This window comes from Ictidomys tridecemlineatus, chromosome X (genome assembly GCF_052094955.1).
Source record: "Ictidomys tridecemlineatus isolate mIctTri1 chromosome X, mIctTri1.hap1, whole genome shotgun sequence".
Classification (NCBI taxonomy): domain Eukaryota; kingdom Metazoa; phylum Chordata; class Mammalia; order Rodentia; family Sciuridae; genus Ictidomys; species Ictidomys tridecemlineatus.
Window position 1 is genome coordinate 55952392 of NC_135493.1, and position 12846 is coordinate 55965237.

Genomic DNA, 12846 nt, shown 5'->3' on the forward strand with positions numbered 1-12846 from the left:
TGTGAAATAAAACTCTTATGTTTTACTTTCAATAAAACCCCATTTCATACAGAATGGTAAAGAAAGGATATTTTCTCCCTCAAATTTGACATTGGGTAAATGGCAAATAATTCTCACTTAAGATAATTTAAATGCACCAAGAAAATGTGGTGGAAATTGAAGTCCTAATTCAGCTATTTATATTATCCAAAATCCTCAAGCAAACTATTTAATTTATAAGGGTGTTATCTTAACAGTATACAAAGGTGAGTGACAATAACAAAGATGGGTTCACTTAGGGGAGTGTAATTTCAACACAAATCTCAAAAAATGTTCAACAGATAAAGAATTATTACACTGTCCAAAATTATAAATCATAGCATGAATTTAAACTAGTGGGAAAAATAAAATAAACTTCAAAGTCAGACCTACAATTACTGGATTTATCTGTTATTGGAAAACAAAAAGAAATAATTCTGTTCTGTATATATATATACATATATATATATATAAATTTAAAATAAAAGCAAAGAAAAAAATAAACTCTACTCTCCAATCATATTTGAAAATTATAATTAAAATTTATCAAAATGACAAACAAAACACTTGAACACCAACTATTTCATGTTTTAAAGCATATTAAACAGTATAATATATTGTTAAACTACATATTGAATGAAGATGAAGAGACAATTGGCCATCTAGAGGATAAATCTGAAAAAGTTATCTAGAATTATACAATTATGTTGTATTATCTACAATAGATGTCAGTTGAATCATATCCAGTAGATTCTGTAAATTAATAAAACAAAACAAGAATAAATGACTATAAAAAATCTGGAGAATCCACAAATATTTTTAAATTGAATAACGTGGGTGAAACAGGAAATCCAAAAGGAAATCAGAAAGTATGTTTAACCAGGTTAAATACATATATATTGCATCAAGACATACTTTGTACTAAATGAATAATATTAAAAACTTATATTAGCTGGACACAGTGGCTTATGCTTATAATTCTAGTGGCTTGTGATTCTGAAGCAGGAGGATCTCAGGTTCAAAGGCAGCCTCAGGAAAAGCAAGGCACTAAGCAACTCAGTGAGACCCTGTCTCCTAATAAAATACAAAATAGGGCTGGGGATGTGGCTCAGTGGTCAAGTGCACCTGAGTTCAATCCCAGGTAAACCCCCAAAAAATTAGAGTAAAGAAAGGTCTCAAAACCACATTGCAAGATACCATCATAAGGAACTAGAAAGAGAGGAACAAATGATTTCCAAAGCAAGAATAATAATTATAAAAACAGAAACAAAGAAATTGAAAATAGAAAATATTCATAAAAGAAGTTAATAAACTTCACAACTGGTTAAAGAAGATTAGTAATGTTTAATAATTTTTCTAGCCAGAGTACCTAAGACAGGAGAGAAGACATAAAGTATGAATAGCAGAAATGAAAGAGGGAAGATCTCTAAATTATAGAAATTCTTTGAATAATTCTATGTCTATAAATTTATCATTATAGATAAAATAGGGCTATTTTTTGAATGACACAAAACACCAAAACAGATAAATAATAGTTAACCTATATAATTCTGCAACAAAGAATATGAACTTCTAGTTAAAATGTCCTAAAAAGAACAAAAACAGATCAGGAACATTTTTTTTTTCTGTTGAATTTGCCAAACATTTGAGGAAAATAAAACGGAACTCTTACAAATTCTTTTGCTCAGAATTTGTAACATTATCAACTCAGAAGATGTAAAAAGTGGTACCATTTTCCAAGGAATATGAGTCTGTAATATTTTTCTTGTAATATGTTTGCATAATCTTGATATTTGGTTAATGTTACCACCAAGCCACACCCAGCCTTCTGATTCCTTAATATGTGTAATATACATGAAAAAAGTGCTTCTGTGCCTCTTGTTAGAACCTAATAGTTCTGGATTCATGAAACATATTCAATAAACACTTGGTGATTACTGAAATTGGTTAAAAATGTCACCACACAGAATTTATTGAAAAGTATACAATTTTAATGCATTTCAAAATACAAAGTGAAGTAAACACAAGAAGCAGTCCAGTAGAGGCCCTGTTGTAATATATATATAAAGAGTTTTCACCTTGGACATCACCTTTGTAGATAAATATATATCATTAAACTGGCTCTGAACAATTTATATAAATGAATCAACCAAATATATTACCTGCTAGAATTGGACACACTGAATGAGAGAGGACTCTGTATTACTGAAGTTTGAGTAATAATTTAGGTTCGAATTAAAATATTAACTGACATATTACCTCATACAGGTATTCAAATTTTCTTGGAAACCCCTCTCCTAAAATTACCACTCCCCTCAAACTACAGTATTATTCTGATGTATATGTAAGCAAATTTAGTATTATAATGTGATAATATTTGCAGAGGCATTCCTGCACTATTTTCTCATAGCTGCAAAACAACTGAATTGGAACAAAATTATTTCACAGACAAGATAAAACATGTCTTTTGTCTTTCCTAGAACTCTTCATTCAGTACAATTGTAAACTTTTGTAATGAGCTCTCACACAGTAGAGCCTATTCTCTTGAAGTCTTTCTGAAACCTGCGGAGCTCAATCTCTTTGAATTTGGACATAAAAATTCTGGTTTGCTAGGCACTAGAACAATTCTATTGTTGTCCCCAGGCTTGCTTTCTCTAGGAGATCTCTTGGTAGATGTAAAGAACACTGATCAAATATTTGGCTTATAAATAATATTTGGAAACACCACAAGACATAGTATCAGTTGGTTTATATTTGTGATAAAAAGAAATGAAAGAGAATTTCAGACAAACTTCCCTTCATCAGGGTTCCAACATTTCTTTTTGGGTCTGCAGCTTATCCAACTGTTTTTATCTTCATTATATAAACATTGCTCTCACCAAAGGACTCACATATCAGATAATGTGCTTTAATCCAAAAATGGGGATTGGAAGTCAAGTCCACCAACTAAAATAGAGGATTCACATCTGAATACCAAATCTGAAACAACTAGTTTTAAACCTATTGGTGAATGAGAGACTGTCTCAGACAATAAATCTTGAAAACACCAATCAAATTATGTTAGGGGGATTGAATATATTTGTCTCCTTTCTTCCAGATCTTTTCAAATTAATACTCTGTTGTCTTATGCCTCTATCCAATATTACATATAAAAAGCATTTTAGCTCATTAAATGAAAGTCTTAAAATGCTTGTGTTTTAAATAATCCTTTATATTGTTTCCATGCAAAATAATGGTTATAATGTTATAATTCTGAAACTTGTATTTCTATTTTGTTTAATTTTATGATATAAAAGATATTTGGCCTCATATGTTGTGATTACTAAAATGTTTTTTAATAGCTTTAAAGAACTCAGGAAGTATTTACATGAGAAACAATAATGAAAAACTAAAGTACATTTTAGCTGATGTCACAGTGTAATTTAACAGTAAGTAAACTATTTGGCTATACAGAATGTCCAGAGCATATTCTTAAGTAAGTCATTGAGGGTATAAAATTGTTTATATATAGAGAGAGAGATGTTTAAGCTTAAAAAGAAAACCCTTTTCAGGATTCTTCTCCCATGTAGGATGACATATTGCAGGGAGATTAAATATTTACTAATCAGAAAACTAAGTCAGCAGAGGTATTTCAAGTACAAAGGTCTAAAACATGTTTTGGCTTATCATCAACATCAACAAAACAGTGTAGTGAATTCAGATTGTATGTAATTGGTTGTTTCAGATTTCCTCTCACTTTGAACCTTTCCCACATTCTCTTAAACTCTGGAACAATAGCTACTTCCTACCTCACAGCAATAAAATAAAAGAGACAATGCAATTAGAAAATATAAGAGTAGGCCACTTAAAAGTGCCCCCAGAAATGTTTAGAATAAGATGAAAAGCTATTGTACTTGGCACTTTGTTTCTTTCAAATCTTGAAATGCTGTGTGTTTGTGTTTGTGTGTGTGTGTGTGTGTGTGTGTGTGTGTGTGTTTGAACTGAACTGGTGTAATGTAAGTGAACGTAGAGAGTGATACAGGGAATAAGACCTGGACAAGATAGGAGGGTAATAGTATTACTTCACTGCTGGTTTTATCAAAATATTTTCAGGGTAAAATATGCTCTCTCAAGAAGCATTGACAGATGGAGTAAAGTAAAACAATCCACCATACCTGAGAACCTTGCACAGTGCCAGCTGGACCCATTTAGAGACTGTGAAGCAATGTCAGTCATTATTAAGGAAAGTCCTTTGAGACCAAGCAGCAGAAGATTGGTTTGCAAATGCCTCCCCTACAGGGGCTCGAATAATGTAATGCAAGATGAACCTGTAACCATCACTCATTAACTCCCGTGGTGAGTGGATCATTTTGTGTAATACAGTTCCAACTTACACTGATGATCCATTGATTTTACTTCATGAACCTACGCAATTCATTTGGAAATACAAGGGGTGGATGTTTGCTTGAGGCATTGTATAATATTTCTCTCCTGAGGATTAATGTGTTAGTATTTGTAATGCACACGAAAGATGGAAATTGCTATATAAATAATAGCCATTATCCTGTGGTACATATAGCAGTAGCCACTCCATTAAAAAAAGGAATGTAAGGACAAAAATATATAACCATGATAGGAAGTCAGGTGCAGACTGCCGCACCAGCCATGCCCCTATGGCACCATGCAGTGAATCGAGCCAATGGCCTTAAAATGTGTTGAAGTTTAGTAACCATATCTACAGGAAGATTTCACTTAGCAGAAAACAAGATGTCTTTGAAGGCCCACTATGCTTCCAAGGTGGAGAGTCATTTGGCACTTCAATCTGAGCCTGGACCCAAGGCAGAAAATTAGCATAAAAAATGCTTTTCCCAGTTAATACTGTTAGTGTTGTAACAGTACCAATCGTTAGTACTATGTTAGTGTGTGCTAAATGGGTAAAAGCTCTTGCCATGGTAACTGCCTTTCCCAGTTATCTGGCATGACCTCTGTTGCCACTGGATAAAGTTACAAATGACAAAACTAAACCCATATTTAAGTGGCAGTTCACTTGCAATTAAAGTGCAAATTTAATTGGAAGCCTATATGAAAATGTTCATCATCCAAAAAGGCGCATTGACCTGTCTCTCATTCTCTCAGTGAACAACCAGAAGCCTCACAGAAGCAGCTTTGTGTTCAAAAAGCTTCTTATTGCTAAGTAGCACTTAAGGCCTGAGCTTCAAATCTCAGGGAGGCTCTACACTTGAATACATTTCTAAAGCAGCTGCACCTAGATTTTTGGATTTCACACAACCTAAGAATGTTAGCATGTATTTATCATCTATTACTATAATAATTTCAAAAAATAAAATGCTTTTAAAAATCTTAGAAGTAGAAAAAGCCCAGACATCAAATAAATGGACTGCTATAAGAAAGGGCACATAGCAAACATAAGAGCCACAAGTAATTATTTTACATATATTGCATAAGTTACCTAATTTTTCAAGGTTCTTCATTTCCAAAGGAAAAAGGAGATAATAATATGTGTTATAAGGTATAAGGAGGATAAAGGAATTAATATTTAAATTATTTAAAGTTTTTAGAACCTGGCACTCTGCATTCAAGATATAAGAATTCTCTCTCTCTCTCTATCTCTCTCTCTCTCTCTCTTTCTCTCTCTCTCTATACACACACATATATATATATATATATATACACACACACACATATGTATAAATATATAAAATGTGTGTATGTATCTATGTATATATATGTATATATATATGTATAATTATCTTATTAACTTTTAGAAATTATTACTACCATAGACTTGTGAAAACCTTTCCTTGCACTATCACTGATGCCCAGACCTACATGTAAAAACACTGAACTTGAAGACCTACAGTGAGTGGCCTGTGATACCAGAGAGTTCTACTAAGGAACTGGGTTAGTTTGCAATATTTTAAGACCTCAAAAGAAGAAGAAAATATTTCAGACTAAAAAGTATTGATTAAAATTATTGACATATAAAAATATATGCAGAATTATATCTCCAATATTTTTTGTTATTTGGGATGAAGACATAGATAATACTACTACTTAACATTAGTTGAACACTCATAGGAATCATCCTTTTTTCCTCTGTTTTCATCCTTTTCTCCTCTGTTTTCTTTATCTCTGACATTCAATCCATTAGCAAATTCTGTGAAATTCCAAGATATAATTCTGAAGCCACATATTCTCTCAATTTACCACCCTGATCTAAGCAACTGTCTGCTGAACTTTGGTCCTTACTGTCCTTTCTGCCTCTACTTTTGCAATTCATTCTCTACACAATGATCAGTATTACTTTTAAATAATAATGTAAAACTTTTAATGCCTTTCTATTGCATTTACAATACAATTGAAAACTTGCTATAGCATAAAATGCTCTGAATGATCTAGCCCCTGCCTGTCTCTATTTTTTGTTCAAAATCCTCCAGCAATCATATTGAGTCCTTCATTATTGCAATCTTGTTTTTTTTTTCCTTAGTGGCTTTAATTTCTTGTTATTTCTGCCTGGAACACTATTCCTCCAGTTATTTATATTTCTGGTTCCATTCTCTCATGCAGATATTAGCATAAACAATGCTTCTTTAAAGACCTTCTAGGGCATTCACTTTACCTTTGGCTCTTTGGAACATTTTATTTTCATAGAGTTTCCCACTTTCTGAAATTATTTTATTCCTTTATTAGTTTATGTTGGTCTGCTCACTCTCCTAACATGTGCAAGACCTTCAGCATCACCTAAAATAAATAAATAAAATAAAAAGTATTGTGTCTATCTACAACTAAAAAAAAATTTAAAAAGAATTTAAAAAAAAATGTAAGTTCTATGAAGAATCTTGGTCTGCCTTGTTCAATGGCATATACACAACATCTGTACCGACTTAGAACAAGAAAGAATGAGATAAAGAGTGACTATTCTACTTTTCATGTCGAATTCTTTAGGAACATTTTTATGTGTTACCCACATAAAAACACCATGAAGCAATTATGTCATTGCACATAGAGAAGCTGAGTACAGGCAGTTAAATAAGATCTCAAAGGCAAGGGGCATAAGAATTATTAATGCTAGAACCTAGAAAGGATTTAACTTGATCTAACTCCCGAGTTCACTAGCTCAATTACATCATATACTTCTCCTTATCTAACTTAATAAGGAAATCATTATCAAGTTTTTAGATTTTGGGGATTACCAGGGACTGAACTCAGGGGCACCCAACCACTGAGCTACATCTCCAGCAGAATTTTGTATTTTATTTAGCGTCAGGGTCTCACTGAGCTTCTTAGCAGCCTTGCCTTTGCTGAGGCTGGCTTTGAACTAGTGATCCTCCTGCCTCAGCCTCCTGAGCTGAGCCACTGGAATTATAGGTTTACCACCATGCCCAGTTTAAATTTTCAGATTTAAAAAAAATCTTTAAAAAAGCAAATATCCTGAAGGGCTAGATTAGAATTCTAAAGTTTCACTACCACATATTGGAACGATGACCCAAAACTTATAAACCAATACATAATAAGAATCAGTTTGAACTCCCTTTCTTTATGAATTGAGAAAGAATAAATCAATAAGTAAAAGAAAGCTTTGAAAAAAGACTTGGAGATTTTATTTGATGTTAAGCTCAATGGGAATTTACAAGATGATGTGGATGTCACTCAAGAAGAAAAAATAAGCTGCTACAAATAGGCTATATTAATATAGGTCTGGATTTCTTGTACAGCTATATTGAACTTTTCTGTTGTCAAAGGATTGCAGTCAATTGTGGAGGTCAGATTTTAAAAAGGAAAATGGATGAACTAGACCTTGATCAATGGAAAGTGACTAAGCATATGCATGGTCTGAAATGAAACCCAAAGTAAGTACCAGTTGTCAGATCTAGGCATGTATAGCCTGGATCAGAAAATGAATAGTTGTCTTAAGGAACTTCCATTTGAAGACTGATATTCATTGTTTTTCTGTAATGTAGAACTGTGGCCTGCAAATAGAAGCTAAGGAGAGCTATATTACAGATCAATATATGGAAAGATTTTGAAATGCTTTGTGTTAACAATGGACCTAGTTGACTCAAAAAGGGAGCTCGTCTGTCGCTAAAAATTTTCAGAAGCAACAAAGCACTTGAAAGAAATACTATAGATGCCTTTCTTCAATAGGGTGGAGTTGGACTAAACCAGCAATTCTAAAACCTCAATCCCATAACGTGTGCCAGGCTTTAAAAAATTACTGATGCCTCATAATATACATAAGGTGGCAAAGCAATGTGTGTTTTCCAAATGATACATAGGATTCCATACAATCCTGGTGAGATTATAACATAAATGGTTCCCATGTTCTCATCATCTTTATCTGATAGACTGCTAAAATCTAATTCTCACAAACTGCTGGATTGTGAGCTCCTTTATAATAAAGACTACATCATTGCTTCCGCACATTATCTAACACACAGTGGGCACACAACAAATGTTAATTAAATGTTTTAAACATTTACAAAGAGTTAATAAAAATTATTAAGCACATTTGTATAGAGCAAAGCAGCCTCTCAAATGGTCCTATTAGGTAGTAAATGGAAATACATATAAAAATTCAAACTTCAAAAATGCAAAATGGTGCTGAAAACTTTGTCATTTTTCTATTATTTAAAGGTAGTTTTCCCAAATTATACAGTGTTTCTATTTAATTATTTTCCCCTTTTCTTTCCTTTCTTTTGTTCTTTCTTTTTTTTTTAACAGTAGAAAATCTAAGTATTGTAGGTCTATTAGTTTCTTGAGGCTGCTGTAACAAATATGCCACAAGCCTGGTGGCTTGAAACAACAGAAATTTATTCTCTCACAGTGCAGAGGCCAAAAGTCAGAAATCAGGGTGTCAATTGGGCTATGCTCTCTCCAAAGGGTCTAAGTGAGAAAACTTCTTTGCCTATTCCAGATTCTACTGACTCCTGGCATTCCTTAATTTGCAGTAGCATAACTTTAATCTGTGCCTCCTTCTTCATGTGTTCATATACCCAGTGCTTTTTAGTCTCAAATCTTCCTATCCTTTCACTTATAAAGGCATTAGCCATTAGATCCAAAATGAACTTGCCCTTGAGATTCTTAAGTTAATCACACCTGCAAAGTTCCTGTTTCCATATAAGATCACATGAACATGTATAGGAGAGCCATTAGTTAGGTAGTGGACTTATTTTGGGGGGGAACACAGTTGAACCCACTATGTGAGGAAACATATATATGATCTCTTATAAAAGTTACTCCCATTTAGTGAGTACATATGATTGGCAAGGCACTCCTTAAAGTCCTTTTAATGTATTCAACCATCATTCTCATGATGACTGGATGAGATGGAAACTGAAGCACCAGGACATATTTTTATTTTTCCAAGGTCACATAGTAGTGAATAGTAGACCAAGGATTAAAAGACACTCTGAATCCAGAATTCATGCTTTTAACTGCTTTGTTCTGGTGATTCTGAATTATATCAATGCTATAATAGCACTAAATAGAGCTATCATTGTTGAAAGCTATGTAGTAGGCACTAAACCTAGTGCTTCATATGAATTGCATCACTTAACCCTTGCAACATACCTTCAAGGCAATCACTTTCATGATTTCCATAAATTCTTAGTCAAGAAAACTGAAGCTCAGAAAGCTTAAGTAAATTTTGCAAGATTATAATGTAGGAAAATATGGATTCAAAATTCAATGATCTAGCCAGGAGTGGTGGTGCATGCCTACAATTCCAGTGGTGCTAGAGGCTGAGGCAGGAGAATTGCAAGATTAAAGCCAGCTTCAGCAACTTAGCAAGGCCCTAAGCAACTTAGAAAGACCCTGTCTCTAAATTTAAAAAAAGGGGGGGGTGGCTGTGGATATGGCTCAGTGGTTGAGTGCCCTTTGGTTCAATTCCTGCTACCAAAAAAAAAAAAATCAGTGAGCTGACAAAAGTTTCTGTGTTTAACAGCTATGTGACACTGACTGACTCTATGATTGAAACTCATTCATCATTTATCTCTCTTCTGTAGTATCTTGTGAATATCATGTGCTTTGCTGAGAGAATAAATAAATGAACTACATTAATGAAATTGCAATAGTCACATTCATAATTGTCCAGTTTAGTCCTGTTTCTCAGTTCTGTCTTCTTTGTGTGTTGATAATTGTTTGACAATATCTCCTCCTTAATGCCCATATGTCAGCATTGACAAGTATGCCATTCTTCAAGGACTTCTGTAATGCAGCCACATGGATCCATGGAAAGGAGAGTTTCAAGAGATATGTCCATAGGAAGACATTCTTGAAAAAAGGGTTGTTTCCAAATTAATCCGATACAAATCATAGATTTATCAAACTATTTCTGAGAACAAGCCACACTAAATATACTGAAAATATTTCAATAGGATAGCCCAAATGCCAAATCAACTAGATGTCAAAAATTTCCCTACTATGCTCATATTTCAACTGTCAAGTGAATGTGTACATTTAAAATTCTCCAAATAATGTCTAAGGAGGTAAAGTTACATACTGCTCATCAGTCTTGTTTCACCTGTCCCTTCAAAACTAATAATTAGTATATAGATCTAATTCTAAATAGAGTTATCATTTTTAAAAATACTAAAAAGAAGTTTGAGGTCAAATTTAAATTTGCATTTTATTCTTGGTCCCAAATGTAGACTGTAAACATCAGCATTGGTGCCAGGCATTTTGCACAACTCTAGAGGGTCAATATTCACATTAAAATCTATGTGAATGGCATCCTCTGAAACTATAAAGTGCACAAACTGCAGGGTAGTATCTGGAGACTCTGGTCAGCAGAACTGATTTGGGGTAACAAAGGACCAATTCAAAAAAGCAATTGATAACAAATAGTGCTGATCTACACCAGTGATATTTCAAGTTTTAGCAAAGTCAAAGAGACTACTATACTTGCAGCTTATTAAACTTGAGTACTAGTCTCACCAGGCTTTGGTGAACCAAGGGAAACCTAATGAAGGGCAAAGCTCAAAAATCTGGAGTTTTATCTGAACCTTTTCTCAACTCTTCAAACCTCCAGGAGCTACATACCTCATGGGAACTAGCTTTCTTTAGAGATTTTGTTGTAATTTCCATTAAAGATTGTTAAGAAGGGAAAATATCTTAAGAGACTAATGGAAGGCACTCCAGTACTTCTAATAACAGCAGGAAACCTGTCCATGGATGAAGACCTGGAAGATCAAAGCCAGCCTGGGCAAACAAGGAGGTGCACATGCTGCTTATGGGCTTTTAGTTGCTGGCCACTACCTGCCTCACTCTCTGCTACTATCTGGGAACAACTGTTATATATTTTCACACTTTTAGAGTTATTTGCCCCCCACTCCCCCTGTTTTATGTCGTATTTGAATATTGCTTCTACCTGGAGCTCTTATCCAATAGCTGACCAGCATTTAGGTCAATTATGAGAACACCTTTGACTTAGTTTGGGCTTGAATATCGAGGTAGCCATAAAAGATAAAGTTGAGAAACAAACTTTAAAAAATACTATTCTTACTGTGTGACAAATGGAGATTTAAATGACTTTGCTTGGCATCAAATTCAGGACTATTTGACACCAGGGCCCATGCTACTACTACTGAAACATGCTATTACCCTAAACTGTACGACATTTTATACAAATAGACTTAAAACATCATTAGGCCTGTTAATATGCTCTAGTTTACTTTGTATAAACCCAAAATATATGTCTTGATTTTCCATTCCTTTCACATCTTCCTCATTGGTATTATAATTATTAATACATATTAATTCTACAAATGAACAGTGTTCATCATGTTATTTCTGTATATGTGTGCATTGTGTGCTGACAATGTCCATCTGCCCTTCTTTGTTCTTCCCCCACTCTCTTCCTGATTCCCCTATCTCCCTTCCCTGTCCCTAATAGTCCCTCTTTTACTTTCAAGTTTTATTATTTAAATAATTAACTTAATTATTATTTACATATATGAGAGAAAACATCCAGTACTTGTCTTTCTGTGTATGGCTTATTTTTCTTAATAGGATGTGCTCCATTTCCATTGGTTTTCCTACAAATGATAAGATTTCATTCTTCTTTATGCCTGAATAATATTCATCAATCTTCCTCATTTATCTTACCATTGTCACTAGGCAAAAAGGAGACAAAGCTACAACAAAAAGATTATTAGTTTTTATAGGTATACAGTTATGAGAAGTATCATGTAGAAAGTAGAAACTAGAAATGTTGAATTGCTTGAAAGTCTATCACAATCTTTTGACTCATTCCTACATCCAATATGATTTTTAGGTATATATTTTATGATATGGAAAAACTGAAGGTTTGCTTTCATATCATTTCATTTTCATCCTTAATTTTCATTGCAAAAAGTAATATTTTAAAAAATAAGATATTTTCATGAAGTAAGAATCAGAGTTATTACTATGTTTATTTTCCAGGAAATGAAGATACTGTGAGGCAAAAGATCCTCGTCCACTTTTGAGAGCAATCATAGAATCAAAGTCATTTGGGTCTGAAAATTACCTTAAAAAGATTTGTAGCTCCTGATAAGATCCTTGAACTTTCCACAGATTCTGACACCAAACTTTATTTTAAGGTTATTATATTTTGTGTAATGGAAGCTACAGAAAATATTGTAGTCGCATATTATTCCAAATTGCAAATCACATGTAGCTGCTATACAAAACATCTCATCATTACCAACTTTATGTTAAAAAATAAATTATTTGTAATAGAATGAACTGTCATCATTTTTTTTATCTATCAGGATTTTGAAAGTCGTATGCAGCAGCCATCAGTCCCAAATTTTAAAAAATTTTCTCTGATATTAGTAATGCAATAGA